This window comes from Pezoporus flaviventris, unplaced genomic scaffold, assembly GCF_033815535.1.
Source record: "Pezoporus flaviventris isolate CSIRO_AGI_PZ_B2104156 unplaced genomic scaffold, CSIRO_AGI_Pfla_v1 ptg000007l, whole genome shotgun sequence".
Taxonomy (NCBI): Eukaryota; Metazoa; Chordata; class Aves; order Psittaciformes; family Psittacidae; genus Pezoporus; species Pezoporus flaviventris.
This window is the reverse complement of record NW_026892555.1, coordinates 80,812,973-80,829,844: the sequence shown is the minus strand read 5'-3', so window position 1 is coordinate 80,829,844 and position 16,872 is coordinate 80,812,973.

The following is a 16,872-nucleotide window of genomic DNA, read 5'->3' as shown; positions in this document are numbered from 1 at the left end:
ATACTGCTTAAAAATATAAATCTAGGCAGCATGAATCTACATAGCATATAAATCTTTGAACCTATATAATGCCTATCAGCAGTTCTGAACAGCACTGTCATATTCTACCAGATTCAGGAATATATCCATTTTACCTTGACTTCTCTGTCATCCTCTTTTATTGCAATTAACCCCGGGACTTTTACCTGCAGTCTCAGAGTACATAGGAAATTATTTACTGTTAAATAATACCTCGTGCATCTACATACATCAATGTAGTGCTAACATCTAATTTTATGGTACTACTTTTCTCATTGAGTAAAGCTGAAAAAGCAACTGTGGATGTTGTTCTGTTCTCTCTATGTTGCTGCAGCAGATGCACTACTAATCTTTTGTGCATACAAGCAGCCAAACCTGCAGACCTTTTAGGACAGACAGAGAAAACTAATATTCTTTCCCTTTTCCACCTGATACACAAAGAAATTCCACCAGCAGTTCAGATTTTTCAGGTTGGTCTAGATATTGGGGCACTATTATTTTTCCTAAGAGAGGCTCTGTAGGCCAATAATTGAATTATTTTAAAGGTTTCAATTTTTCCACATTCATTTACAAAACAGTGATTCATTCTCATTTCAGGAAAATAAAACACCTATTTCATTATTTTTTTTTTTTTTCCTAAAGTTTTTTCCTCTGTAAAACAATAATACCAGTAAGCTCTAACAAGTGGCCTCTAGAAATGCAAGGAAAGAGCTTGGTTTAATACTTGTCCTGCCCTGTCCTGGACTATCATTTTAACAGCCTCTAATAGACCTATATTCTGCAAATCTTTTACAATATCTTTTTATCTCATTTATACTTTGAATAGCTTGTCTTTAATTATGATCTGAAATGGCAGTTGCTGTAAGCCTAAGACATTGTCGTGGTTTAAACCCAGTCAGGTAACTCGTTCACTCACTTCCAGTGAGTGGTGCCGAGCTGACAACAATCGAGGTCCGTGTCCGTCTCCCCCCCCCCCCCCCCCCCTCCCCCACACCGGGGCTCTCCCCTCCCCTTCCTCGCTCCCGGAGGAACGGGGAGGAGGATCGAGAGAGTGCAACTCCTACGGGTTGAGACAAGAACAGTCCAGCAACAAATCACCACCGCTACTATCAACTACAACAATGATAAGGGAAAATAACAAGGGAAGAGAATACGATACCACCAGCCAAGAAAACGAGTTCCACCCGGAAACCCCTGTCCTTCCGGGTAACTCCCAGTCACCCCCCACCCCGGGCATGACGTGCTGTGGTATGGAATACCTCCCTGGCTAGCCCGGGTCAGGCGCCCCATCTCTGCTTCCTCACAGCTTCCCCTCCTCCCTGGCAGAGCATGAGCCTCACAGAGTCCTTGGTCAGGGTAAACATCACTTAGCAACAACCGAAAACATCGGCTTCACCAACACTGTTCTCAAACTAGAAGTCAAAACACAGCACTGCACCAGCTACCACAAAGGAAAAACATGACTGCTACTGCTGAACCCAGGACAGACATGATTTCTCAAAAAAAAAACCCTGTGAGATCAAGTTTTACATTTTTTAATTTTTTTTTAAAGTTATTTGACTGTCTTCATGCATAAATAGGATTTGAACAGTTAACTTGTAAAAAAACCCACCCAAACAAAATAACAAAACCTGCAGGTTAAATGATATTGGCAACTTAACTGAAATTTAGGATACAACTTCATTTGCAGATGATTGATGTAATGTTGTTTCAGTTTCCTGAAAAACTAAGTATGTTCATAAGAGGTTATAAAGCCTCCTTGTGGCATTTAATTGCTTAAGGATGAAAGATTAATAAATATTTTTTTTCCACTTTGATACAATAAATGAATATTTGGAGAAAAAAGTGGGAGAAAAGAATATTTAGATATACGTTCTTTACTAATTACTGTGGATCACAGATCTCAGATTACAGTCTGGGAGACATCAAAATGAATCATAAAAGAAAGTTACACAGATATCAGAATGATAACATGAAAAGAATAGACATGTGGAAGGATAAAAGAAAATGGAAATCTGGGAGCAAAAATCAACATAAACCATTTTGATAACTTTTTGAAGAAGACAAGGGTCAGAGAGTACAGCCAGACTGATCAAGAGAAAGACAGTGGACTGTCAGAGGTGTAGACAGCGACCAAGAACTTAAATTGGCTAAACAGAAATATGGTTATATGTCTACATTATGTATTTTTCTTTTAGTAGTAGGGAGAATCACAGAACTAGCAAAAGTTAAATTTGTAAATTGGTTTGGTTGATCAACAGATCAAATATGATCTCATTTAAAGATTTGTCAGCCACCAATCTTATCAATATTTTATTATTTGCTTTCAAAAGATGAGTAAGCCAGACTTTCACTTTTTAAACTACCTCGTTCTTCTTTTAGGGACTTTATGCAGTAACTTCAAAATAATTTGAAATACATTTTCTCATTCTAAGTTGCAAACTTACATACATGTTCCAATTGCTAACAGACAATGCAGTCTTAGGTTAGGAAATAAAAAGATTAATAAATAAAAAGGGTATTCCCTGTTTATTAACTGCCATATGACTTTAAGGTCATATATGCTCCGTCTCCTAGTAGAAATATTGTTTTCATTCCTTGTCATGCCTCAAATGCAGCATGGAAGCAGGAAGTCAAGCTGTGTCCTTTTTCTGCTCATGCATCACCCACAGCTCTGCAATTAGAACTTTTAGACTGAAAAGGGAAACAGAAGGACTGAGAAGATTTTGTGGCATAAAAAAATGTAAACTTTCTCCTGATATTGTACAGGTTAAGAAATAATCTAGCCAATGGCCTGTTTGTGAACTACAGGGTTTTTTTGTTTGTTTAAAAAAAATAATACGAATAAAACCCAGAAAAATTTTATTATTTACCATTTAAACTAAGCAGCTTTCCACAGTAGAAATGCACCATTCAGAATTGAGAAGACCAATGGAAAAAGGTCAAAGATCTAAATACTTGCTGTGGTCTGTAAGACATTTCTCTTCAAATACATAGGGTATTCCATTTAAAATTAAGAATATGGTTGTATAGAGTGACTAGAAGAAAATTCAATATCAAAGTACTGATATCAGCTAAACAGGAGAATTACCTCCCCAGGAAAAATGTAGAAGCTTGTTTACTTGTTACAATTTAACTAAGAGAAGAATAAGCAATAATGTTGTAGATAACCATTTTGCTAAAGCATAAAGGATGGAAACAGAATGAAGGAGTAATTACTAAGACAGTATCAGTAGCATCTGCAATATTTAATAACTGTACATAGATTCCCTTTTTTATTACATGGTATTGAGACACAAAACCTGGTCCTGCAGAGCTTCTCCCCTAGCAAACCATTATATGCCTGCAAAATACCCCTATCAAATTACCTTTACAGGGCAAAATCATAGCTTTTTGGAAGAAGGGTCTCATTTCCTAGCACTGCTATATAATCATAAGCCCTCTGGGACATGCTAATGCCAAATTTATAATCCTACTGTGCTTTTTATGCTCGTTTTCAAAAAGAAATATTTATACTAATACAGCAAAATGCTTGAATCAGCCCAGTATGTGTCATTTAGATGTTCTCTCAAAATCCTAAGGAATATTAAAAGAAACGTGCTGTTTCATTGACATTAATGCAAGCATTATACAGAAGAAACCACAAGAAAATATTAAATATTTTTATTTTATTTGGAAAATATTAAACATATCCAATGTATCAACTGTTAATAGCATACATATCTTGTGCTGCTTCTTGGGATGTAATCAAAGAAAAACAAATCACTAATATGTCAGATATGGAAATTCAAATCTCAGTAACATTTTGTATGCTACATTCATATATAAATATTACCATTACCATGTGAACCTTTTCTGTATTCTTTTCCTTTATTTTTTTTTTGTATAATAGAGCACTGAAGTATGTTTGATGTACTGCCATGGTCATACTGGGGTATATACAGAATGAAAGAATGGAAAAAAAAAAAAAAGGAAAAAGAAAATAGAGGAGTATTGTACTTAGTTGTTTTCTGTAGGAAAATGCTAGCAAGTGTAGCATTCTGTGACTGGCTTTGGTTGTTTCTGTCCTACTTCCTCTGCCACCCAAAAGGCTATCACCCACTGGCAAATCTGATAACCCTCACAAGAATAAAGGATGAGCTTCTGCATGCAGAGAAAGAGAGCAAGGCCCTCTAGGTGCCCTGAATCACAGTCTGAGCCACTAGGGAGGAGCATGAAAATAAAGCAGAACATAAAAGGCACATGGAAGAACATGAATTAATTCCTCACTGTGGACTTTCCCACATTGAAAGCTAGGTGAAAAGATGTGCAAGTCATCATCTCAGCACATAGACACAAAAAGCCTGTGAAGATAATCTCATTTAAAGTTTTGTTGCTGTTGCCTTGACACTGAATATTTGAGGGCAAAGCCTTTGACTATGAGGCCTATTTTAGTTTTTTTCTTAATACTTGCTATATTTAAATAGAATACACAGAACACATTAACCTGTATTAAATTATTTTATATCTAGGAAAAGGTTCAATGAAAGCAACATGCCAAAAATATAAAATTAAGCTAAAATTATTAAAATGAAGTTTGACCTATTACACATACTTTTAATTATTCCCAATTTTTTTATTATGAAATGTCAATTGTACTTTTCATTATTATTTTCATACCTAAACAAATATCAGAATTTCTTCTGGAACATAAAGATACTGTTGATGACCATGCCATAATTGTATGGCAAGTTGGAAAACTATTCTATAAAAAGATTACAAAATTTTAGGAAAACACATTTCTTCAACAGTTTCTTTGGTCAAGAGTAGGAAAAACATTGCTATAGATAAATAATTTTAGGTTTATATTGTCAGCTCATATTTATTTTTCAATAATTTTTAAAGTATAATGAAGAAGATAAATTTACCTTAATACTGTGCTTTGTTAATATGGCCCTGCAGAACGCTGTTCAGACAAACAACAAAATTAGTTTAACAGCAATACATATTTCTAAACATAAGACTTACCAGTATCGTATTTTTAATACTAGTTAAATGGTCATGAAGAAAACTCTGGAGATGTTATCTGTCATCACTGAATAACAGCATGCTTTCTACAGACACTTAAGTTTAAAGAAAAACAAGTGGTGAACTGCAACAAGCACTGCATGCTTGTAAACTTATTACTGCCAAATACATAGAATCATAGAATCATAAACTGTCACCCTGCATGTGTTGGTTTTGGCTGGGACAGAGTTAATTATCTTCACAGTAGCTGAAATGGGAATATGTTTCAGATTTGTGCTGGAAACAGCATTGATAATGCAGGGATTTTTAGTTATTGTTGGTAACTAAATTGCCAAGACCTTTTCTGCTTCTCACCTCACACCACCCCACCAGTAAGCAGGCTGGAATCTGGGTATGCAGGAAGCGGGGAGGAAGCACAGCTGGGACTGCTGACCCCAACTGACCAAAGGAATATTCCATAACGTATGATGTCATGCTCAGCTTATAACACTGGGAGAAGAAGAAAGAAGGGAGGGTTTTCAGATAATGTAATTTGTCTTCCCAAGTGATGGAGCTCTGCTTTCGTGGAGATGGCTGCCTACCAATGGCAAGTAATGAACAAATTTCTTCTTTTGCTTGTGCAAGTGGCTTTCACTTTCCCTTTTAAATGCTGTTTATATCTCAACCCACTTCTACTCTTCCCCATCCCACCAGAGTGGGGAGTGAGTGGCTGGGTCATGTTTAGTTGCCAGCTGGGATAAATAATGACAGAGAAAAATGCAAACAAGGCCTCAAACACTAACTGAGGAAGGTTGGATAGGAGGAGAATTTTCCTCACTGAAAGGGTTGTCAGACACTGGAACAGGCTGCCCAGGGAAGTGGTTGAGTCACTATACCTGGAGGTATTTAAAGGATGTGTAGATATGGTGCTTAGGGACAGGGATTAGTGGTGAACTTGGCAGTATTACGTTAACAGCTGGTCTTGAGGACCTTAAAGGTCTTTTCCAACCTAAATGATTCTATGATTCCATATTGAATACATTCAGGTTATTTCATCAGTTTGCTGTGTTTCAATCTAGTCTCTGGTCAAGACAGTTACATTTCCTACCCTTCTGCACTATTTCTGTAATGTCTTTTTTACTTACATTTCTTATCAGAGTCCATACTGGAATCTGTGATTTCAGTACAGCTTTCCACTTGAATTAATATTTAGATAAGCAGGCAACCTCAGAAAAACACTGCAGCCATCACTGTGCCTGCTGTGCTCTTCAGAGACTTTCGGCACAATACAACTTTCCACTCTCCCAGCTCTCCAACTTGGTGAAGGATGTAGTTGCCCTTGGCAGGGCTGTTCTACCCACCTGAAGCATATTGTATGAAAATTAGAATTCAAGCCAAAGAGACTGCTAGGTAATGCCACGCAACTTAGGCAAACAGAATGTCTGCTTATGTGATAGCCATAAGTTACACTTCTGAAAACAAAAACAGTCCTTTAGCAGTCATAGTCTTTATGTCTTTCCTAGAGACATCTATTTTTCTAGAAGAAGGATATTGCTTTGCGTTTACTATATAAATTTTATACCCCACTTCTTTTCTCCACAGACTGCTTCAAGTGACCAGCACAGATTCTGTTAGCTACAGTCTGGTAGCTAATGGTTAAAGAGGGAACCTGACACTGGGAGAAGTGTATTAACTGCATATAATAAATCTCACTGTGCTAATGCACCATATTTTTACAGGTGCCTTTAAAGAATGTTTAAAACCAGCACAGACTCAAACTGTATCTTGAAGTAGTAAATTGTCTGTGGATTCCACTGTTAATTTGTCCATACCTATGATTGACAGGATATGAATCATCCAGGAGAAAATGTTACAGAGCCAATGCCATTTCACCACTGAAAGTGAGTGTAGAATTTTTTTCAGAGCACTAATTCCATCTTGTTCCCGATCTCTGGGATGCTCAGGTAGTTTAAGACAAGCCTGTAAAGCTGCATAACTAGAGGAAGCCTGTCATGAGTGGTGTCGTGGTTTAAACACAGTCAGGTAATTTGTTCGTTCACTTCCCCCCCTTTCTTGCCCTCCCCCTGCTCCGGGGGGGACAGAGAGGAGAATCGAAAAGAATGAAACTCCCATGGGTTGAGATAAGAACAGTTTAGTAACTAAGGTATAACACAGATCACTACTGCTACCATCAATAATAACAATGATAATGGAAATAACAAGGGAAGAGAATACAACACCTCACCACCAACCAACCGATAACTCGGCCCCCTAGCCCCCGACCAAGCACCGACCCATACCTCCTCCAACCCTGCAGTCTCCCAGCCCTTCCGGCTCATCCCAGTTACATCCTGGGCATGATGTGCTGTGGTATGGAATACCTCTTTGGTCAGTTTGGGTCAGGTGTCCTGTCTCTGCTTCCTCCTGGATTCCCCTCCTCCCTGGCAGAGCATGAGGCTCACAAAGTCCTTGGCCAAACCAAAACATCACTATCCGCTCTTCCCAGGCCGAAAGTCCGAAAGTCAAAACACAGCACTGCATCAGCTACCAAGAAGGGGAAAAATGACTGCTACTGCTGAACCCAGGACAAGTGGCATATACAAACTCCCTGTATTCATGGTCTACAGGATAACAGAATTCTCCTGTATACTGAGAGGACAAAGTATTTTTACTCCAGATTATGAAATAGCTATCACAACAGTCATGAATTACTTAAATGCAGAGAACTGAACTTTTCACAATACACTATGCACGATAAATTATTTTGCAGCAAATGTATTTAAATAGTAAATTGCAGTTTATTCTGCATTCACATGAAGGTTTTAGCATCTTTCCTTAACTGAATTTCCAACACCAATACCACCACCCCTCCTGGGTCAATAACAATATTTTAAAAATCATGGTGTTTTTATGTCAGAACTGGTGATTTGAAATGAGTGTCTTTTTTCTCTCATTTCAACTGCGTCCATGTTTTGAATGAAAAATGTTATTCTGCAATTGTTATTGTTAATCAAACCTTCTATTTCATATATTTGTATTAAAATATGTTTAATCTTGTCATTAGAATTCTAATTAGTTATGCTCACAGAATAATAATTTGAAAACAATGTCAAAGAATATTGAAATGCAAATATACATGTGTCAAACATAAGCATGCTCTGAATCTTTACTAAACCATAGTTAAGATTTTGTTAAAATCTGTAGCACAGTTAATTGTGCTACATAACTTGACTCTTCTGGGGAATAAAAGAAGTATGAAGCCTCCACTTCTTAAGTGTAGGCTGATACTAGGTTCTGTTCTGTGAATTTTTTCTGCAGTCATCTCTAGAAAAGAGTGATGTCCTCCTGCATACACATCATGCAGACAAACACCCTCAAATCTTTATTCAATAGGCTAACTTTACTATTAGAGAAAATTTAATTTTATTCTCTACTGAAAAGGATAACATCTCCCTGTACACCAGGAAACGACTGTAGACACACTAATAATTTTGTTAGTCCTTATTGGTAAAGCAATGCTTCCTCCAGCCTCCCTAGTGGTATTGCATCACTGCTAGGATTTGTTCATTAAACCACTAAAATACTAACCCTATGCTACCATAATTACTGCCAGAGAGTTTATTCTAAAGAGCAATATGACCAGTAGCTATATTCTGTCACAGCAAATCAATGCACATAGACAAAAATAAAAAGCACAGTGGTTAAAAACATGGTTTAAGCCATGTTTTGCAACCTTGGTTTAAACACAGCTATGCTAAAATCATTGCTTTCCTTTCAATTTGTAAAAAAAATTAAGCAGCTGTCTTTTATGTAGCTATTTTACATTATCTGCATATTCTTTCACAAAGATGCCAAACTTTCTGTGAAATCATGTATTAGTAATAATTCTAATTCCAGGATTAAATTTGTAACATGGCATTCCTCACCTTAAAGCATGGAAAAAAAACATTTAGAACTTCTCATTGTAAAACAATATTAGGAACCTACTAAACATTGACAAAGAAACAGAGGAAGACTGTAAAGCTGAACACAGAAAATGGAAGACCATCATCTAACCTTGTTATCTTATAAGCAGAAGGTTTATCAATATAAACAAATAGCCTGAATTTGAAAGACAAAAATGGGCTAGATTGGTAGGATAACTAGGATTGCTATGGAGACAGTTCAGGGAGATGGGATTTTCAACAAAGTCAAGTACTAAAATGAGGTTGAGGACCTTTGTTAGCAGAGAATAAGAGGACACTAACTACTTCAGGGAGAGTGGTTTCTATGGAAGCAAGAGCAGAACAGAATTTGGACAACTAAATTTCTTCAGGGTAAGAAAACAGTTCTAAGGGATGTGATAAGCAACAACAAACTTCATAACCTTGTAAAAAAAAAAAAAAACAAAAGAAAAAAGAAAAGAAAATCAAGAGTTCAGCATTACAGAAATTCACACTGCAACACGTAGAGCAGCCAGAACCCCATGATGCTAGAATGAGAGAGAGAGAACTGGAGAGCTTACTTCCATATTAGGTTGTTTTTTTCTTGACCTTTCTTGACTTGTCCAGAATCAAGAATATAAGCAAGAGATTTTTAAAAAGTTGCAAGACAAATTAAAAATAAATTAAAAAATAAAAGCAAGAGAAAAAGAGGTAAGAAGAGGAAGTAAAAGGATGCAGACTCTTTGTATCTTTCTGGAAGACTTAGCAATGAAGAAAAGAACAGGAAATTCTGACTTACTGGTAAGGCACCATAAGAATACTCTCAGATATTGTGAAAACTTAAATTACTCTTTACAGTTGAAGGGCACAGACTGTATTTGCTAAGATCAATCAAAATATGAAGTTGTGTTTCATTATCATTAACACTGTTATCGGCAAGGAAAAAAAAAATTAAAAAGATGAAAGAAAATCTGCTACAATTCCAAAACCATGGATAAAAGATTTACTCTGCTGTTGTTTCCTCTGCTGAGTAACACATTAAAAGGGACTAACATATATATACACTGCAAAACAGGGTCTCATTTTCTAGGCTACTTAGTTAACTGGCAGTAACTTTACTGATATTTTGATTAAACTATGACCAGTGCTGCTGACAGCTGTGTAACTAGATAGACATTAATGTTACACTGTGAGCATTTTTAATGAATTAAGCCTTTCTGCTTTAATGATAAAGGAAAAAATTCAAATAGCAGCACAGGTTTTATTGCATTTTCATATTTGTGTTAACATGTATTTCACCATTATATTTCAATGCACAGTTTCTTGTCCCTGTGACTATTAAGTCCTCTCAGTTTTTGTATAAAGCCATTAATCTGGAAGAAATTTGTTGCTGACATTTAACCAAATTAACATTTTTGCTAAACAGCATTCATCAATATGTTTCTGAGAAAGCAGTGCTCTCCTTTTTCTTACATAGATACTACAAAACTATCAAATGCAGATTTTTATTTCTGGCTTTTACCAAAAGAATTTTCAGGGTGTCGTGGTTTTAGCCCAGACGGTAATTCATAACCACACAGCCACTCGCTCACTCCTTTTTCTCCCCCCTATTCCTGGTGGGATAAGAAGGAAAATCGAAAGAATGTAAATCACACGGTTTGAGATAAGAACAGTCCAGTAACTAAGTTATAACACAAAACTACTACTGCTACCACCAGTAATAATAATGATAAGGGGAAGAGAATATAAAACTAAAAAGGGTAAAGAAAACAATAAACATGAGTGATACACAATACAATTGCTCACCACCCACTGACCAGTATTCAGCCCAACCTGAGCAGCAATCTGGGCCTTCCAGGTGACTCTCCCCAGTTTATGTACTGGGCATGATGTGCTATGGTATGGAATACCCCTTTGGCTACTTTGGGTCAGGTGTCTTTGTCTCTATTTCTCCCTGGCTTCTTGCGTCCCTCTTCACTGACAGAGCATGTGAAACTTGATGTGAAGTCCTTGATCGAATTAAGCATTACTTATGAACAACGAAAACACTGGTGTGTTATCAGCATTGTTTTCAGACTAAAGCCAAAACGCAGCACTGCACCAGCTAGTAAAAAGGAGAAAAATAACCGTTACAGATGAACTCAGGACATTAAACTATTCCAAAAAAAGATTACTACATAAGCATCTGTACTAATCTTATACACTGCATACTAAAAATGAAAAAAATGAAAAATTTTCATTTTAGAGGCAACTGCTGCTATTACAAAGAAAACAGAGATCACTTTAATTGGAAACAGTTTATTCTACTTTCTTTAATAAAATATCAATAAACATAAATGTGAAAATGAAAACTATTTCTATTGCTTTATAACATATGCAGCAGTCTGTACAGCAACAGTCAGCTCTGTAAGCTGACAAATGCCATTTAGGCAGTAGTACCTGTAATTTCATTAAATAATGACAGTATATAGTCAATAATCTACATATATATGTAGGTTTTGCTTTTGGTATCATCACTTACAGTTTCTTCATTTTGCAATTCATTCCATATATCTTAAATTGGGATTTTTTTAGTTTTGTGGGGCTTGTTTTTAAGCAATTTCCACAGTATTTTATTGCCTCTGACTCTTGAAATATGAAATAAAAACATTTTCTCTGTTTCTCAGGTAGTGAATTGTGGAATGGAAAAATAAAATAAGTATCTAAATAATTTGTTGAGATTGTGAAGATATTTGACATTCTATACTCAAGTACTTTCATTCAAACTCCATTTTAGCACAATTTCAGTATTCAGTTCTCTTAATCTAGATGGAGTATTAGTTATATTAGTTCAGTGTCCTTCTTCCATTAATTACAAGGGAAGTTTTAAATGCTGCTCACCAATCCTTATAAAGTCATAAAGCTAACAAAATTCTTTGCAATATCTAAATCTACTGAGCACTCTTCAACAAATTTTTATTTCTGAAAATATTTACAGTATCTGTAAGCATTCAAGAAGGATTAAATTTCTCTTTTTGCAGCACGAGGACTGAATATTAGTGGATCTCATAACCAGCAGCTTAAATAAATGCCTTCTTCCTGCAGGTCATTATATATTTGCCTGGTTTTTCATCAGTTATATTGTATGTTTTGTTTCCAAATTTACATTTCTATTTCCCTCTTTTGATAAACAAAAGAGAACAGAGCACTGGAAAAGAGCACAGGAGACATTAGGCATGCCCAACCTGCAATCACAACCAATTTATGTCTGACTGAAAGGGCACATTGAACTTTTTCTCAGTGTTCAACCCCACACCATGGGTCGCATGTCCAAATTCAGGACACTAATTATCACCACTACAGTGCATTGTTGTAAGAGGAGACAAGATATTGAGGGCACAGTCAAACTCTTACACTCATGAAATAACAACAAAATAGAATTATTTAATACTGCTCCCAGTCTTTGACCGAATACAGTTTTCTGAAATAGAAAAATAATAAACGCACAACAGCAAATGATGCCTTAGGCATTTCAGTATGACTTTTATTGAAGTACAGGTGATAAACCAGTATTCTGAATAATATTTAACTAAAAATATATGCTTTTGCAGCTAAAAACAGGGAGAAAAGTTCAATGAAACAGGGAGAAAAGTTCCTGAACTCGAAACCACTCAGAACTCAGCTTCATATTCAGCTTGCAGTATTTTATTCACTTTAGTTAGCAGATTATAATGGTATCATGGAATTTAGAAACCCACACATATTTTGAATTATTTCTTCTTGTTCAAAAATAGTAAAATTGTGATATTAACTGAGAAATGCATAAGAACCCTTTCTTTATAAGCATTGATATGCAACTGAAATACAAACCACACTGAAATATTACAGAACTTGCTGATTAGTCTGGAAGAAAGTCAGGTTCATGGAGAGATAAGAGATTCTACAAAGAAGTATGCCTGTAGAACCTGTATTTTATCCCCTAGTGTATATGTATTACAATACAGTATTTAACTGCTATTTATGTAATCTCTCCAGGGGACCCTCTCTACCCTCTCATTTCATAAACAGCATAGCCGGCTTCATACAGGCAGAGTTATTTCATATTTTCCTATACTGTTGTGACTTAATGTTTGTCAAAATTTATTTAGTGCACAGTGTGAAGATAAAGTACCAAAACAGAGAGTTATCCATTTTCTCCTTATAGATCGAGTCACTGTACGAGACAGATCTGGATATCCACCACGTATCTTTATTCAAGAATTTTTCCAGAGTAGAAACCAATTCTTTAGGCTACAGTAGACAAATGACATATTGTACATATTACTTCTCTATAGCATACTAATTTCAGTCTACCTCAGGTTTAGAAATCTTTCCAAGAAGCTTTGCACAAGCACTGGAAAATACAGGAAAGAGGATGCATTACTGCAGGATGCTGCTGTGAATTGGTGTGATGTGGCATGTAGTTACTAGATATTCTCTTTTAGTCATTCAGTGGTATATAATCAAAAGCCTTGCAATCCTGACCACAAAACTATTAAAGCCTATGATCATAAAGTGCATTCCCTAATCCAAGGATATTTTTCTGACTTACCTGAAAGGTTATTTGCAAAAAATATAAAAATTATTCTGAGAGCAGGGACAGAAATATGAGCTTGGCTTTTTACAAATAGGTGCTGTACAAAAATAGGTTGTTCAACTATACTCACTTCAAAGTTCTCTTTCCATCTCAGGAATCTTAATTTTGTTTTGTTTTTCTTGCCCGGTACTAATAGAGTTTGAAATATATGAATGAAATGTTCCCATTCATAGAATCATAGAAACATAGAATCATTAGGGTTGGAAAGGACCTTAGGATCATCTGGTTCAAACCCCCCTGCCGTGGCCAGGGACACCTTACGCTAAATCATATCACCCAAGGCCTCATCCAACCTGGTCTTGAACACTGCCAGGGATGGAGCATTCACAACCTCCCTGGGCAACATATCCCAGTGCCTCACTACCCTAACAGGAAAGAATTTCCTCCTTATATCCAATCTAAACTTCCCCTGTTTAAGTTTGAACCCATTAGCCCTTGTCCTACCACTACAGTCCCTAATGAGGAGTCCCTCCCCAGCATCCCTATAGGCACCCTTCAGATACTGGAAGGCTGCTAGGAGGTCTCCACACAGCGTTCTCTTCTCCAGGCTGAACAGCCCCAACTTCCTCAGCCTGTCTTCATCTGGGAGGTGCTCCAGTCCCCTGATCATCATCGTGGCCCTTCTCTGGACTTGTTCCAACAGTTCCATGTCCTTTTTATGTTGAGGACACCAGAACTGCACACAATACTCCAGGTGAGGTCTCACAAGAGCAGAGTAGAGGGGCAGGATCACCTCCTTTGACCTGTTGGTCATGCTCCTTTTGATGCAGCCAAGGATACAGCTGGCTTTCTGGGCTGCAAGTACACACTGCCTGCTCATGTTCATTTTCTCATCAACCAACACCCCCAAGTCCTTCTCCGCAGGACTGCTTTGAATCTCTTCTCTGCCCAACCTGTAGCTGTGCCTGGGATTGCTCTGACCCAGGTGCAGGACCTTGCACTTGGCATGGTTAAACTTCATGAGGTTGGCATCAGTGCACCTCACAAGTGTGTCAAGGTCCCTCTGGATGGCATTCCTTCCCTCCAGTGTGTCAACTGAACCACACAGCTTGGCATCATCAGCAAACTTGCTGAGGGCGCACTCAATCCCACTGTCCATGTCAGCGACAAAGATGTTGAACAAGACCGGTCCCAACACCCATCCCTGAGGGACACCACACGTTACTGGTCTCCATCCGGACATTGAGCCATTGACCACAACCCTTTGTGTGCGGCCATCCAGCCAGTTCTTTATACACCCAGTGGTCCATCCATCAGATTGATGTCGCTCCATTTTAGAGACAAGGATATCCTGTGGGACAGTGTCGAATGCTTTACACAAGTCCAGGTAGATGACATCAACTGCTCTACCCCTGTCCATCAGTTCCCTAGCCCCATCATAGAAGGCCACCAAATTGGTCAGGCAGGAGTTCCCCTTAGTGAAGCCATGCTGGCTGTCACCAACCACCTTGTTGATCTTCATGTGCCTTAGCATGCCTTCCAGGAGAATCTGCTCCAAGATTTTGCCAGCCACAGAGGTGAGACTGACTGGTCTGTAATTCCCTGGGTCATCCATTTTCCCCTTCTTGAAAATGGGGGTTATATTTCCCTTTTTCCAGTCATCGGGAACTTCACCTGACTGCCATGATTTCTCAAATATGATGGCCAGCGGCTTTGCAACTTCATTCGCCAGCTCCTTCAGGTCCTGTGGATGGATCTCATCAGGACCCATGGACTTGTGCACGTTCAGATTTTTAAGATGGTCTCGAACCAGTTCCTCTCCTACAGTGGGTGCAAGGTCTTCATTCTCAGAGTCCCTGTGTCTCCCTTCCAAGACTTGGGTTGTTTGGTCAGAGCCTTTGACAGTGAAGACCGAGGCAAAGAAGTCATTCAGAACCTCCAAATCCTGTGTAGCCAGTTCTCCCAAGAGCTTCCTGAGGGGGGCCTACTTAGTGTCTCCAACTCCTCTCATCTCCCCAGCCCTACAATAGTTTGTTGGTTGGAGCTGAAGGCTAAAGGTACAGATAAGGTCACTACAAGCAGTTCTCAAAAGTGGAGACATGACCTGACTTTGTTTATTAACTTTTATTTATATATGTATACACACACGAAAAGCAACATTAGCTGTATTTTAGGAGGGAACTTGGATCTCTGTTCAGTTCTCTAAAAGAGCATTTAATGGGTGCCTACCTTCCCAGCAGAGGTGGAGGAAGCCACCAAATACAAATATATATTTCCTGAAGCTGTGCACTCTAGTGCTGTGAAAGGCCTTCATGCTGCTTTCAGTGTAAGTCTCTAATGTGCACTGAACAATTAATTAATACACACATGTCAAGCCCCATACCTCCACTTGCACACCAAATTCTCTGTGCCCATGAAGGTCATGGGCATGTAGCAACGTGGGCATCACAGTTATCTGTCAGAATGTTCAACATGGATGCTACAGTGCAGTATCGATTTTGCAAAAAACTCTCACTTTTCTTCTCTACCTCTTGAAAAAAGTTCTGAACAGAAAACAGGATGTTCCCAAAACAAAATAAAGAAGGTGACAATGTCTCAGCTGATGTTTGGGATAATAATATCAATGTCAGACCCAGAAATGTTATGAAATTTAACTGGAAGGTGTTCAAGTCTTTTGCCAGATGTAGTCCCAAAGTACTTCTCATGAAATCCTAATACAAAAGTTTCAAACACCAGAGACACAGGACAATGGTCCCAGCTATTCAAAAGTTCCTTACTTTTCATAAAGGCTATTAAGTAGAGATTACCATTATTCAAAACACACAATATCACTTTTAATTTTTTTCCCATGAGGACATACTAATGTAGCAGCTGTAACTTCTGATTCTTTTCCTCAGGTATGGTCGGAAAAAAAATAAAATCCAAGGTTTGATGACAGTTTCAAATATGAAATTCATTGTTCACTTAAACAAAAACAAAAAAAACAAACAAACAATCCCTTGGTACTTCTTTTTCTCTGGTGAGGAGTATGAACTCAGAAGGCCAAAAGTGCAAAATGCTTTGACACAAGGGTAGATTAACAACACAACTGTAAAATAAAACTTTCATTTGGAATGATTGAAATCATCAACACAGGATTCTGCCTGTAAAACTACAGTGGCTTTCTCACATTTATGGGATGATGACACTATATCAAAGAAGTATTTAAGGTTACTTAACATGCATGGACAGGAAAAATATAGAACACAACTGAAAACCTTATAGGAATTAGAAATCATATTTGCCCTATTTCTACCTTGTTTAATAAGATTGCCAAGTTACAGCCTCCGTAATATTTCAGTGATGAGTTTTGTCCACATCGCTTAATATATTTAACATAGCAAACACATA